Source organism: Hirundo rustica, chromosome 4 (assembly GCF_015227805.2).
Source record: "Hirundo rustica isolate bHirRus1 chromosome 4, bHirRus1.pri.v3, whole genome shotgun sequence".
NCBI classification, from domain to species: Eukaryota; Metazoa; Chordata; class Aves; order Passeriformes; family Hirundinidae; genus Hirundo; species Hirundo rustica.
In genome coordinates, this window is record NC_053453.1 from 50080765 (window position 1) to 50096608 (window position 15844).

The window sequence follows — 15844 nt, forward strand, 5'->3', positions numbered from 1 at the left end:
CATAATTTAAACCAAAATTTTGTCACAAAAGTTGTGGTATGTTAACATAATGTACTAATCATAAAACAATTTAGTCATGTTAATTCTTAGGTAAAAAAGGAAAATAAAATAGTATTTTTCTTACATAATAACGCATACATGTTGCCATATTTTTGAGATGTTTATGGCTCTGTAGCTGAGTTCTCATCGTTTGTACTGTAAACAGTCATGTTTTCCACATTCTTCTCTGATGAGAGTCAACTGATTGACTTCTAGTCTGGCCAGTGGTAGAGGTAGTAACCTTGTTCTCCAATCCCTGGCCATTGTTCAGAATCTATATAAGCAAGGTCTTTGTAAATAATAAAGGCTCTTCAGCCTTCATCTTTGTGCCTTCCCGGCGCTGGGGGGAGGCGGGGGATTGTGGGTGCTGCCCACGGCTCTGCTGGATGCGGATTCGGTGACGATGCAATGTCTGCATTGCCATGAAATATTGCCTTGCAGCTCCAGAGAAGAAAACTGGTGTTTTAATAGACTGGTCGGACCCGGTCCCAGTTGGCGGGGTGCCCGTCTCTATGGGTTTCCGTGCCACAGGCGGGACCGTACTGGGGGTGGTCCTGTCCGCTCCCCTCCCTGTCCCAGCCCTGCCAGGCGGCGTTGCCCTTGGCTCAGGGGCCAGCCCAGACTTGGCTGGCCTGACGCTGAGCCCCACCCCTCCCGCAGCTTCTTCCCTCCCAAGCTGCCTGTGCAGCCAGTCTTGCCAGCGGTGAAGCCTTTAATGGTGGTGCCGCAGCTCCACTGGCCGCGCCCCCCTCTGTGCTGTGTCGTGCCACGCCCAAGGCTTCCTCCACTCCCTCATCACCCCCTCCATCGCCTGAGTCTTTGGCGGCGGTGAAAGACAGAGCCACGGCTCTGCAGGCCACACCCCCCCTGCTTCCCGCTCCCTCCTCATCCTGAGGGAGGGAGGCCCTGAGCTGGGCCCACTCTGCCCCATGTTGGAGTCGCATGCCTGTCCAAGGAGGGTGGCGCTGGCAAGTGCAAGCCCTGCAGTGTTCACCTTTGGCGCAGGTGGAGACACAGTCATTGTGAGGCCAGTGTCTTCCTGGAGCAGGGGGTCCCAGGCTGGTGGGTCTTCCTCAGCTGGCCTGTGGACTTTATCCCCGTGTCAGGTGACTGTACATCCAAGAGATCACACGTGATTTGGGGATGATGTAAAAAGCAAGGTTGAGGAGATGGTCGATTGTGACTCGGCACATCGCCCCCTGCAGGGCGGAGATGAACTCTCTAGCCTTGTTGCTGCTACAGAGACCACTGTGGTATCGGGTGGTGTTGAAGTGCCCCCCAGTCAGGCATCTGGCCCTGTTCCTGTGGAGTCCATGGGACAAGATTTAGCAGATGCGGCAGCCTCCCCAAGAGGCCATCAGGCTTTCCCTGTACTTCAGGGAAGAAATTATAACACCCATCAACCTTTAGACTGGAATGCCATGAGGGAGCTCCAGGATAAGGTTGGAAAATATGGGCTGTGGTCTGCTGAAGTCATGCAGGTGCTTCGATCTCTTAATGCTGATGCGTTGCCACCCTATGATATCCAGTGTTTGGCTCATGTTCTTTTTTGGCCTGTTGAATATGACATTTTTGAATGCAAATAGACTCAGTTGGCAGGCAGAGTTGTAGCACAGAATGCTGCACTGAGTCAGCAGGATCCCAGGCATGTGATTGGAACTGATGAGCTGCTGGGTACTGGCAATTTTGCTGATCTTAACAGGCAGGTTGCCCTTGACCCTCTGGTGCTCGACCATTGCCACAGAATGGGCATGGCAGCATTGGTTCAAACCATAGAAATGGCTGCTCCGAAGGAGTCCTTTGTGACTGTTGTCCAGGGAACACACGAACCCTTTCTGTAATTCACAGAGAGGTTGACGGCCTCTGTTGAGAGGCAGGTGGAGGATCTGAATGCAAGGCAGCTTTTGCTCAGCTTTTGCTAGAGAGAACTAACTGTAGTGCTGAGTGCAGGAGGATCATTGAGGCCCTTCCTGGTGATCCTTCTGTATCATAAATGGCACAGGCTTGTGCAAAGGTCGGCACTACAGGTTGTAAGGTGGCTGCCGTGGCTACTGTGCTGCGGCCGGCCTGGACCAGGCCGCAAAGTGGACAGCAAAAGCAGAGGAATGCTTAGGCCAGCAAGAAACAGGGAAAGAAAGTAAAGAAGGGGACAACTCTGGTCTGTTTCTGCAGTCAGTGTGGGGGACGGAATCCTACCTTGGATGCCTGTAAGGCGATAGTCCATGCTAATGGTCAGCCTTTGTCAAGCTTGGGAAACGGGAGGTGAAGCACAAAGGGGAAATGCGCTCAGACACAAAATTCTTTCCAGGGCCCAGAGATGATGGAGGTTTGCTTGGCCGGCTTACAGCCAGCACCTGCAGCTCAATAGATGTCTGCACAGCAGCAATGGTCTTGGACTCTTGCAGAGTGAACAAAGTTCCCTTGGATGTCTTTGGTCCTGTGGGTGGAGGCATGAGTACATTCCTCATGGGGAGGTCTAGTGTCACCGCCCAGGGTATCATGGTGCATCTAGCACTCATTGATGGAGATTTCACAGGACAAATTTATGCCATGGTTTCCACACCTGCCCCTCTGTCACTATCCCCAAAAAGACCAGAATTGCTCAACTTGTGCCTTTTAAGTCTTCTGTTCACAGAGCAGAGAACCAGTTATGGGGAAATGGCAGCTTCAGATCCACTGGACCGCTTCAGGTTCACTGGACTGCTGTCCTGACCAAAGACTGTCCTGAGAATGTGTGTACCCTGTCTATCCCTGGTGCGACACGGTCAGAGATCCGCCTCCGCGGGCTCCTCGACACTGGTGCGGACATCACGATTCTCTCCCTTGCCACTTGGCCCCCGGAGTGGCCACTGGACTCGGTGCAGATGTCTGTCGTGGGGTTGGCAGGAACGGCGCAATGCTACGTGAGCCAGAGGCCTGTGATGATCATGAACCCAGAGGGACAGATGGTCATGGTTTGGTCTCATGTCACAACCAAAACTCCTGTCAGTCTCTGGGGGAGGGATGTTTTGGCCGTGTGGGGAATGCGCATTGGGACAGAACTTTGATGAGGGTCACTGCAATGAAAGGTGCAGAGTGTCCCACACCTCCTATACAGTGGCTGGTGGACAAACCTGTTTGGGAGAATCAGTGGCCCCTTCCTCAAGACAAACTAGTCGCCCTTCGTGACTTGGTTCAGGAGCAGTTGGACCAGGGTCATCTGGAGTTTTCTACCAGTCCCTGGAACACTCCTGTCTTCTGCATCAAAAAACAAATCTGGGAAATGGAGGTTGTTACAAGACCTCTGGAAAGTTAATGCCATGATGGAAAGCATGGGGACGTTGCAGGCTGGTATGCCGTTGCCCACCATGCTTCCCGCAAAATGGCCAGTCTTCATTGTGGATCTGAAGGATTAGGATCTTCTTTACAATTCCTTTGCATCCCAATGACAGACCGAAATTTGCCTTCTCGGTGCCAGCTATCAACAATGCTCGGCCCGCACAGTGATATCAATGGAGAGTTTCACCTCAGGGTTGTTGCAACTCACCGGCTATATGCCAATGATATGTGGCCTGAGCCTTGTCTGGAGTTTGCAAGCAGTTTCCTGATGCTCATTTTTATCACTATAAGGATGACATATTGGTGGCTGTGTCCACCCAAGATGAATTGCTGAGGGTACAGCCTCAGTTGATCAATGCTTTGCATTCTCATGGGCTGCAGGTGGCTCCAGGAAAGGTTCAACAACAACCTCCTTGGAAATATTTGGGAATCAAAATTTTGGAATGAACGGTCCAACACCAAGGGGTGCAATTTGTACATTCAGTGAAGACACTGAATGATGCCCAGAAATTGGTGGGAGTCATCAGTTGGTTATGTCTGTATCTGGGACTGACCACAACACAACTGTCTCCTTTGTTTGATTTGTTAAAGGGAGCCGCTGATTTGAAGTCAGCAGAAGACAGCAACTACATTGTTTGAGCTGATTGCTCGTTTGATAATCAAATGCCGACAACGGTGTTTGCAATTAATGGGTGTGGATCCCGCAAAGATCATACTCCAGTACAGTGCGAGGACTTTGACTGGAGTTTTGCAAACAGTGTTTCTCTGCAAAATGCTCTGGAAAACTTTTCTGGACAGATCGCTTATCATCTGCCCAGTCACAAGCTATTGCACGTGGCAAAATTCACAGAAATTTCTTTGCAGCCCAAAATTAGTCAGGAGCCTGTCCAAGGACCCACCATCTTTACTGACGGTTCAGGAAGGACAGGCAAGGCCATTGTTACTTGGAGGGATGGATCTGAGTGGCAGGTTCTGGAAGGTCATGACGATGGATCAGCCCAATTGGTTGAATTGAGGGCTGCTGTCATGGCATTTCAAAGATTTTCCCAGCAACCTTTCAATTTGGTCACAGATTCTGCCTATGTGGCCGACATAGCTCAGCGGTTGGGTCATTCAGTTTTGAAGGACGACAGCAATGCAGCTTTGTTTCATTTGCTGAAGTTCCTGTGGTGTGCCATTCAGGCCTGAATTCATTCATACTACATTCTGCATGTAAGGAGTCATAACAATTTGCCAGGGTTTGTAGTAGAAGGCAATGCGAGTGCTGACAAGTTGGCTAACCCAGTGTGGGTAGCCCCTCAGCCTGATACACTCGTGCAGGCCAAGGCATTTCATGGGTTTTTCCATCAGAATGCACATACTTTGCAGAAGCAGTTTCAGTTGATGCCAGCTGAGGCCCTTGACATTGTTGAGTCGTGTGACGACTGTCACGCGCTTGCTGCGCCTTTGCCAGCAGGGGTAAACCCCAGAGGTCTTAGGGCCTTGGAGATTTGGCAGGCTGATGTCACTCAAATTGCCGAGTTTGGCTGGCTCAAGTATGTGCATGTCACTGTAGACACTTTCTCCTCTGCGATGTGGGCTTCTGCTCACACTGGAGATAAGACCTGTGATGTCCTTCCCCACTGGAGGCAGGCCTTTGCCATTCTAGGCATACCTTCTGCTGTGAAAGCCAACAATGGTCCTGCTTACGCCTTGCAGAAGTTGCGGCAGTTCCTGCAGTTGTGGGGTGTGTCACACAAGTTTGGTATCCCTCATTCCCCAACTGGTCAAGCTATTGTAGAATGTTCTCATGGTACTCTAAAGCAGGTTCTTCAAAAACAAAAACAGGGAATGCAGGGTGAAGCCCCGCACAGTCGGTTGGCAAAAGCTTTGTATACCAATAATCACCTTAGGGTGCCACAGAATTCAAATAATCCTGTCATTTTGAACCATTTTCTTTTGTTACAGTCTTTGGACGAGACACATGAACCTCGAGTGAAGCAGAATTTAGTCACCAAACAGTGGGAAGGTCCCTATGACCTTATCGCTTCGGGGCATGGGTATGCCTGTGTATCCACAGGTATTGGTGTACGCTGGGTACCTGCAAAGTGTATTCATCCTGACCTGCGACCACAAGGGGAAAATCCAGCCGATAGGCAAGCTGGAGACCGTGACCAAAATGAAAGTCATCAGGTGGATGAACCATTGGGTGATGACTCAAATGCAGACAACACGAATGATCACTCCAATGGTCACTCCACAAACAGAAACGGAACATTGTTCATTTTCTTTTTTCCTTTTTGTAAAAGAAAAAGAGTGAGATGTTGCCATATTATATGAGCTTTTTGAGATGTTTACAGCTCTGTAGCTGAGTTCTCACGGTTTGTACTGTAAACAATCATGTTTTCCTCATTTCTCTCTGATGAGAGTCAACTGATTGGCTTCTAGTCTGGCCAGTGAGATGGAGAGGTGGTAACCTTGTCCTCTAATTCCTGGTCATTGTTCAGAATCTATTATAAGTGAAGTCTTTGTAAATAATGAAGGCTCTTCAGCCTTCATCTTCATGGAGTCAAGAGATTCTGTGAGTATCTTTTGTGTCCTCTAGCCACACATACATTTTTTGCAGAACTGTTCCAGGTGACAATCGCAATGAGAATTTGCAGTAACTTCATCATGGAACACTGAGTACTCATGGAAACTTGTTTGTATCATCAGAATTGTACCATAATATATTAATCAGTATAGTTCAGAGTCTATTATTATTAGAAATATAAACTAAGTAAACTTCATGAAGCATGCTGAAGTAGAAGGTTATCCAACCTTTTGCCAAGGCATTTCTGAAATCCAAATCACAAATCCTACATTATAAAGGAAAATAGGAGAATTCTGTCTATGGCTCAACAGCAATTTCAGTGTGACCACTTAGAAATAACTTCTTATGTTTAGGCTCATGTGGTGGTTATCATAAAGAGGCAGAGACTAGAATAACTATTAGCAACACTCAGCAACATTCAAAACAAAAATAAGTCTGTGGTAGAAACTCGACTATCCTATATTTTATTTAAATGAGATCAGGAATTTTTACCAATCTGGAAGAGTTTATTTAAATTACATAGGCTAGAAAATCAAATGCTGCAGATGTTTCTCTGGGAACAAAGGACAACAAGAAATTAGAAGAGGTAATACTTTTCCTTCTCCTGAAGACGGAGCAACATCTAACTTAATTCTTTTTCTCCCCCTCATCTAAAATAAAGAATTTTCATGGCAATAGCCTCAAAAACAAACCAAAACAGTGTTGCCTGCATGAAACTGCAGAGAGGTTGGAGTAATTGAGGCCAGTATCACCTGCTTAACTCCTCTTTGCTATGGTTCTTGGATTCCAACTACAAAATATATTTTCCTGCTGGATTAAGGAAAAGAGTATTCATGTTTACAAGGCTGACATTTTACTTGACCCTCAAGTTCCAGCCCTTTTGTTGTGCCAAATCTGTTTCTTGTTGCCTCATGTTCTCCATTCTTCTATGCATGCTTCACAACATATTGGGACTCCAGACCAAGCTCTTAGAAAACACTGTCTTTAGAAAGAACAATATTTGCTTTTTGCTAGGCACTGAATCAGAGCAGTTTTCTGCCTAGATGAAACTCAGCATAGGATGGCATCTAGTACGGTTATAATCCCCTTCCCCCCAAATACAAAAAAATTTCAAAACTTAAGAAAAATGTGAAGGCGAATCAACACGTAAAAAGGCAAAAAAGGGAAGGGAAACACCAAGGGAAAACAGTGGAGAGAGCGTGACACAGAGCACAAGCCCATTTAGAAAAAGTCTCTGGTGGCGTAACACATGTATAAAGTAATATGCTTAATTTTAATGAAAACCATTTTTTTCGAAGAAAATTATCTGAAATGGAAATATATCTCCTGCTGATCCAAAACAGCTAATCATCAAACCAGCTCATCACCAGCTTTTCCATATAGCAGACTGGCTCAGAGGAGATTCTGGCTTTGTCTCCTCAAGTGATTTTTTTAATAAACTTCCTCATCCAAAAATTAAGGCAGGCAGAAAAGTTTTTCTATATTTGAAGGCTGTAAGCACTATATAAAATAAGAAATTAATGTCAGTACTCCAGGGGGTTACAACAAGACCAAATGGATGAAGGTAGAAAACCTATTTTGGTGCGGGCTCTATTTTAATAATCTCCCAGCACTAGTGACATAAACCTGATAAATAAATTATACAGAAGCCTGCTCTTCCTAGCTTCATAAACAGCAATAATTTTCTAAAGAAGATTAGGACATCTCTTTTAGACATATTTCCAATCACCCTCTGGAAGTGCAAACTTTTGGTGTTCTGCCTCTGTAGAGAGCATGAGAATTTCATCTCCTATGGTCATCAATGCCTACATAATTTTAGAATCTTAGAACTCACTTATGTCCAGAGAATGCATTCAGAAGATTTAATTTGTTTATCTTTTAAAAAATATTTACCTATGGTGGTATGGGCTTTTGAGGGACCAAGTTGTCCAAAATTCTTGGACAGCAAGCATCCCAATAAGATTGCAAATGCTGAGACTGGAAATCTCTGGATTTATGTTCAAAGTTCACCATTTGGTAGGAACTAGTCTTCTCTCAGAGCTAAATTTGGAGGTGACACTGCTGTAACTCCTCCTTAGATCATAAGGGGAAACTGTTTTGAAGGATTGGTCTTGCAGCATTATTAGTATCTACATACAGCTCCACGAAATATGAGGCCTTTCTGAGAAAATTCTCTCAGATTTGTGCTTTCCTAGAGTAAAATCCATGCATGTGCAAAGAGCTGTACACCATTTATCTCCCTTATTTGGGGATCTAATTGCAGCTTTAGTGATATTCATCCTGCTCAGGGTGTTATTCATAAAGATTAAAATACTTTCACTGCCTGCTCCAGTGCCAAGATCCCTTCTACTAGAATACTAAAGAACTAACGCATAACTCCTAACAAAACTGTCAATTTCTCCTTATATTTTACAATGAGAAGTTCTCGATTGTAAACCAATCTCACATTGCCAGAATGCGAACACTTAATGTTGGTCAAGTAAAAACAGGCCTAGTGCTGCTCCACTGTTACCACACTGAGTTTGGAATAACATAATTGTGATTTTGCTATGCAGGAGAAAGTTCTGTAACACACAGAACACCTCTCACTTTATTGTCCAGTGTTTCCTATGCAGAAGTTACATAAAAACAAATCTGTATGACATGAAGTGAGAGACCAGGGTTCCCATGAAGAATCAGACAGATCTACACAAGGCACTATACACTTATACAAAAGCAGAAAAGGCAATCCTCTCCTGAGATGTGACAGGCACAGGATGCAAACACTTATTAGGAAGGCAGGATATGCACAAGAGACACAGAACACACATAACAATGCCTGAAAGCTAATCCTTCCCCACAGACACAGAGAGAGCACGTAGCACACACACACCCTGCCTAGTACTTCCCCAAAGCACTAAACTTCTGACAGATTATGCAGCACAGTGTTCACACACAGGATTTCCAGACATCCATGAACTGCAGAAGTAGCAACTGAAGAGAGCTCACATGTTAAAGCTGCAAAACATATAGAGACAGGATTGTAATATCTGCAACATTAGAGTTACAAAGTCCTTGAAATTATCCTGGACTAAATCTGCAGTCTAAGTGGGATAATCTGTCCAGGAACACCTTAAAAGTCAGCTCTATGAGTAAGGGAGAAAGCCTAGAAGGTGCAGCTGGCTTTTGATTATTCATGTGTGTGCATTATTGGGTCAGTATGGAAGAAGAAACAGCCAGGTAAAAGCACAACTGATACAGCATGAAAAAAATCACTAGCCAGAGTGCTGCCTGATACTGATGACTTCAGCTCTGCAACATGCATATCTCAGTATTACTTTCCAGTCTGGGGCAGAGGGGGAAGTTAGAGGGGGGGAAGTTGGGTGAATTCTTCAGCCAGTGATAATCAATAGCTGACTGCATAGGTTTTGTCAGAAAGGATATGAGCAGATGGAAAGCGTAAAATTACTGAAGCCGTATGAATAAATGAGGGAGCTTTCTGTAAAAAACATACCCATTTATATTCCCAACATGAATGTATACTTTTGAATATTTGTGGAGTAAAAATCTTTTAAAAATTTGCTTCTACAGACAAGTGGAGTGAAGATTGCGTATTGATCATACACATGGAAAAAAAATGCAATGACTTCATCAGACCATTGGGTGATTTTGGCTGGCTAAGGAACAGAGCTTTTTTTTTTTTTTTTTTTCCCTGCAGTTGTTTTCTACGCAGTCTTCAGCCACTCTGCAAAGGAATTAACATGACACTGTGCTGTGAAACAAGGAAGTATTATGCATGCATTCTCTATTAGAGCATTAATAGTATTCCCAAGAAATGAACAGGACATCTACCTACTTGAATTTCATGAAATCTGGGGAATTTCACTCTTCTCTATACCACTCAAGACTGTTATAGAGGATTGCATCTCTATTTTTCAAGCCTTTAGTCCACAACAACATGTGCTGGCAAGGATTTTAGATGCATAGGCTTCTCTGTTGCAGTACACAGATGTTAGGTTCCAAATACAAACATCCCATTGCATGCTCATATAGTTTTAACTGGAGAAAATACTTCAGGATAATTTTCCTCTCTTCCTTTTGCCTCAAGGTTATTGAAAAAAGCACATTACATTATGCACTTTAGCTTTTAAACTTTTATTGGAAAAGAGAGATATGATTATGCACTTATGTTCAAAATTAGCTTTTACAAGATAATTTTACATAAACATTAGTAATTTTTGAGTGACAACCATAATTCTGATTAATTGTTATCTTTTAGGGCACAGAATATCTGAATTTACAACACTATTTAAATAATAGCATGCAGTTCTGTAATTAACCGTGAGGTCTGCAGGATATTTTATGTGGTGCATGTCTTTTTGTAAAACCTCTTGTTTTTTAAGTTTAAAATAATTTTATATGGGAAAAATGGTAAAAATATCCAAGTTCAAATGCATGCACACTATTACTCTTTACATTTAATCAAGAAAAGCCTAAAGCTAATTCCTCCAAGGCAATTTCACAACCTGCAGGTTCTGCAGGGACTCAGGACTGCTTAACACACCAGTGTTACCAGGAGCCTTGCATATCTTCCACAGCAAAAAGTTTCTTTGCTGCTGTCATTGTAGCAGCACTCTGAAACTGGAAGAGAACAAACTCAGGCACCTTCATTACTAAAATAAAAGAGTTAAGTAACACATAGACCAGTCATAGTGCCAAAGCCTTTCTGTAATAGAGAGTGGGGAAGGCTGCACTAGAGGTAAATGTTATTAGGCTGCACAATTGCCTTGAGCTGCACAATTGCCAAAACTTGCCTGTTCCCTACCAGAGTAGGAAGTTTGCAGTGTGCCCTCACTGCATCAGTGAGGAGGGAAACCAGGCTCAGCATCAGCTGCACCAGTGGATTCTACATGATGCCAAAACATAAGATCTGATGGGGGAAATGCCTCGGACCGCTGAAATCTGGGCTACGTGCTGGCCATTACTGCCTGCTCCGAGGGCAATGCAGCAGGTACCTCACTGCACCATGAAGTCCTCTACCTACAGATCTGGGTAAGCCTCCTCCCCTCTTGTCTAACCCGGGCTTCCCCCTCCCCCACCACACATATACATGCCTGTCAATACAACGGGACATTACATCCAAGTACAGAAAAGAAATCAAGGGTATTGAAAATAACAGCAGTGTTCTAAAGTTTTTACTCATTAAGGAGGGAAAAGGAGGTACACAAACTCTGTTCTACTAGTCAGCTCATGTGAAGCAAAACTCTGAATAACAGGATGAATCAGGAACAAAATTGTTTTATTAAGTCACAATGTAAGCCACATTAAACAAAGAAAAAAGTGTCCAGACACCAGCAAATCTCTTGTTAAACCCAGAAAAGGCAATGCAGAGACAGAATAAAAGGTTTATTCTTATCCTACCTCAGTAAAACAAAGGTATAAGAACACATTTCCTCGTTGCTCTGCTTGAAGTCAGACCACCGTGTGATAAGTTTGAGCCAGTGTTATATATATGCCTTCAGTGGACCTTTGAAGACCAAGCAGTCTTTATTATTCTTGCAGCTTGTAAGGGCTTTGCATAGTCAATCCACATAATGAATCCACAGCATGAAACACATTTAAGTTAAAATAAGTACTTTTGTAGTTCTCTCATACCAAAAGCTAAGGAAAATATCTATCTACTAGAAACTGTATATTTGCTTTACTTTAAATCTCATGCAACAAACTAGAAAAGATAAACAAAACAACCCAACAACAACAACAAAATCCCCAAAACTAAGAGCACAGTTTACTGTGGTCTAAATAACAACCTTTCCTATTTATAAAATCAGAGTTGTTAAAATAGCTTAGAGCAGCCAGAACAGATTTTCAGACATTTAAAAGCACTTTTTTTTTTTTTTTTTTTTTTTTTCAGAGATGTAAAAGCACTTCAAAGGGCTAAGAATTTGCAACTGTAAGGACTAGATAGGGATGAGGGTTATTAGGTTGCCTATTCTGTAGCTTCTTGTCCCAGCTAGTCTGCACTTGAAGATGCAAAAGGTCCAGCTTAAAGACACCTGATGACATAGGCTTATACTGAAAATACTGAAGGAGCCCATCTGCCCCATGCCAACGACAGCAAATACCAGTTCAAACCACATGTGTGCTCACACTTGAACACTGAGGGGCTTCAGAGTTTTCCAGGTGGCTAATCAAGGAGAGGATGTCTGTGCCCTCAGTGCAAGGGTACAGACCTAGAGAAATGAGTCAGTCACCTTTACCTAATCTCTATTCCAGTTCTCCAGAACTGTATCCCGTTGCTGCCACAGGCAATCAGGAGCAATGCTCAAGCCTCCCGTTTCAAGGACAAAGAGGCAGTACTCAGCTTGCAGTCAATACTTCAGAGCTCCAGATCAGAGGAGGGAAAGAGCAAAATAAAGAGAAAACTTGTATTTTACTTAGCCAGTGTCTGCTATGAAGATGCTGAAAATTATGACGAGATAGTAAGTGAAGGTCACGAGGCTTATCTGAGACTACAGGGGGAGAAAAACAGATGGGGAAGGGGGAGGGAGAGGGAAAGAGGGAGAGAGCACAAGCACTGCAGCAAAGAAGCTACGCTCAGCCAATATATGCTGGCACTTACCATAAAAATAGAAAGATCCAAAGAGAATCAGATTAAGGATCCTTTTAATCTCTCTTCAATAGAAATATTTCCACATGAAGCTTTGAACTCAGCTGTCCAGGGAAAAAGCAAGGTAATACGATGATACACAGGAAACACTAACACTCGAACGGTAAGTCCTTTCACAGCCTTCAAAAACCTGCAAGCAATTGGTGCCGAAAAACCAAAGGTAAGACGTCTGAAAAAAGCCCCTACATAACACTGCAGCTAAGCCAGACTGCTGGATTTCCAGTCACCCACACCGCACTGTTTTCATCTTCCTTTTCTCACCATTACTTATATCTAGAGGTGGGCTTGGGGGTGGGGATAGGAGATTTCTCCTCCAAGTGGAAAGGATCGCAGAAGCGGCATCAGCGTTTGTAACCAGTCGCTGGGAGCACCCAATCGGCGGACCCGAGGCGGGGCAGCCAGGCGGCTGTCCGAGGCAGGGCAGCCCGAAGCGACCGCGGCCAGCGTGGTCCTGCCTTGCACGGGATCCCTGAGGGGCTTCTCTGCCTCGCAGCGCCAGCAAGGATCTCTGCATCCACAGGCAAGCAAACTGCCTCCCCGCACTGTGCCTGCTCCTCCAAGCAGCCGCGCTCGGAAAGCCCCAGGCTTCTCTGGTTGCTGTTCTGACAGGATGTTGGCTACCTCTCTGCAGCCGCACAGAGGCTGGAAAAGTTTGGAGGTTTGAGTATCAGTGTCATTTACCTTGTAATTTTATTATCTGGTATCTTCCCTATATAAAACACACATTGGTCATTGCTTCCTCTTCAAAGGTATCTTTTTAAAGAAAAAAAGAAGTCTGCAAGAGATTTTACAGCGGGGATCCCATTGCTGTGAATGGCCTTGTAGAGTCAGTGGTGGCTTTGACATGACATCACAGACCCCGGGCAGCATCAAATCCACAGAAAACACACTACCAAAGTTCCTCTCCCGGCACCTGCCAAGATGACAACTGGATTAAATGTTGTGCTGCTTTCTACCATACTATTTGACACCAAACAAAACCCAAACAAACAAAAAAACCCCACCTCTACTTAATTTTCTATTAGGATATCCAGGATCTGGAGAGAAAATTTCCTACGGTATTTAAGTGATTGAACCAAGTCACACAGTAAAGTAATGCAGTCAGATTTAAAGCTGCCAAGCACTGTAACTTTCACAGGATATTCCTGATTCTAAGGTACAAATGGCTGCATTTGACTGTGTGGAGAGAAATTATTCTGATCCTACTCACATTGCAGTCCATAGTGTAAGAAACCTAATTACAGTATGGAAATTTGTGTTTACTTAAGCCAACACTGTGCCAGTAGAAAAAGTTAGATGCTTACCTTTCCAAAACATTTTTAGAGCAGTCAGTCCTGAATTTTTGCTGTATCACAAAGAAATCATGAATATTATACATCTGATATTCACATTTCAGAAGATGAAAAGGCCATGTAAAGCATGGGGAAAACAGACATCAAAGCATTCCCAGCAGTGGTACCCATATTACTTCATCAATATCAAGTACTTGTAGATCACACCAGGTAAAACAACATAAGCCTGTCAGGGAAAGAGGAGGCCTAACAACAACATTTAAAAAAAATAGTAAATCACAGCTTTTACATCTTGAAGCACAGACTAAAAATCTATAGGCCAATTTAATACAACTAATCTTGTTGCAAAATGCTTGAAAGTGTAAATATAGTGCAAAAACATACAAATTCCAGTAGCAACAACAGCCTAATACTAGGCTGTCATCCCATATTGGTAAGAAGATATCACCTTTCTGTATTTCTTTTGTTTTGGTTTTTGCTTTTTTTAATAAAACTATTTTCCCCTCAGATGACAGGACACTGAAGGCCCATTACTTTCTTACACTTTATTTAGGTTTTAATTAGCTGATTTCATACCGTCACAGAACATTCATGCTATTCATAAACACAATTAGTTCAAAAAACCATGAGAACTGCTCATGAGGGAGTAGACACAGGTGAAGGCAGATCAAAAGACTAAATGACAAAGGAGGGCAATTACCATTTGCAAATAATGCACTTAAGATTTATACAGATAGTAACACATACATAGATAACCAAAATTTAAAATATAGCAAATATAGGAGTGAACACGAGAAAAGAATGAAGCAGCAGAAGAAAATACATTTAAATTCTTCAGTAAGCTTTCAAAACAGACTGCAATGCTAGCAGAAAGATTACTTCTTGACACCTGTGAGTGTTCCCAAGCCCAGTTCCTGTGCCTGGTATTGAGGACAGAGATGAGAGCAACAACGTTATCTTTCTGCTAACTTTATCTTGCCCAAAAGTGACTTAGGAAAATCAGCACTTGATACTGCTCAACTTGAACAACCTTCAACTTTCTAATTTTTCTATTTTTATTATGCATTAAATTGAAGTGCTTTCAGTTATGAGGTTTTTAACCTCTACATTGATCTATTGAGAACTGGCAAAAATCCCTGCTTAGTTGTCATATTGGTAAATGATGTTTTTAAAAATCAGATATTTTCTGATCTTTTCCTTTGTCACATGTCTCCTTTGCAATTTTTCAGGACTTTTTTTTTTAGCTCAATTAGGAATTTAAACAATTCTTTTAAGGAGAATAAAAGAAGTTCTCTTTCTACTTATTCTAAAATAATTGGTGGTTTCTAATCAGAAACTTTGAGTGAGTATTAGAATGAAGTATTTCAGGTTATGATACCAGTTTTTCCCTTAAATACAGAACAGAAATATTTACTGAATATTTCTGCTTTTAAAATTGTCATGGAAAATTCTGCTTTTCTACATCAGAACTCTAACAGATCAACACATGTTGAGTAAAAAATCAATTCCTAACATACTGTTATTTCCTGTTATAAGAGAAACTTTACTTATTTTCTACTGAATGTAACCTGCATTAATATTCATGGCTGTCAATACAGCAAATATTTTTTCTATTTTATCATTTTTATCCTACAGTTATGAAATTAATATAATTTTGTTGTTAAGACTTCATTCTTCAAAATGTCATTTTGTCTTGGTTTTGAAAGTCAGTTGTCTTCCAGGGAAAATTAGAGCCTCCCTTGGAATGGGGAATGTAAACCACCTTCCCTCTAAATTATTATAATTTTGCAATTAGGGGCTCTCAGGCAAAGATATGGGAATAGGAGTAACAGTTCTTTACTAGGAATATTAATAAATAAATAAATAAATAAATAAATAAATAAATACAAAAGTAGTAGTACAAAAATACAAGCAAGGAAGCAAACAAAGAACCTGGAAAAAAACCCTGACAGAGTCAGGGTGTTGGAAGCAGTC

General features: G+C 42.7%; 1 protein-coding gene across 7 annotated transcripts in view; it reads right to left on the minus strand.

Annotated features, from left to right (window-relative positions):
* Positions 1-15844, minus strand: part of ANO4 (anoctamin 4) — a 244889-nt gene that overhangs the window by 199512 nt on the left and 29533 nt on the right. Inside the window, exons 1-2 of one of the 7 annotated variants that reach the window (XM_040062875.2) lie at positions 12840-12993; positions 12531-12708 (exon numbers count right to left, since the gene is read on the minus strand). The exons of 5 other annotated variants lie outside the window; for them this stretch is intronic. The gene's annotated coding sequence lies outside the window, so the exon portion shown is untranslated. Of the gene's footprint in view, positions 1-12530; positions 12994-15844 lie in introns of those variants that run through there. One more of the 7 variants, XM_040062874.2, reaches the window with a different exon arrangement.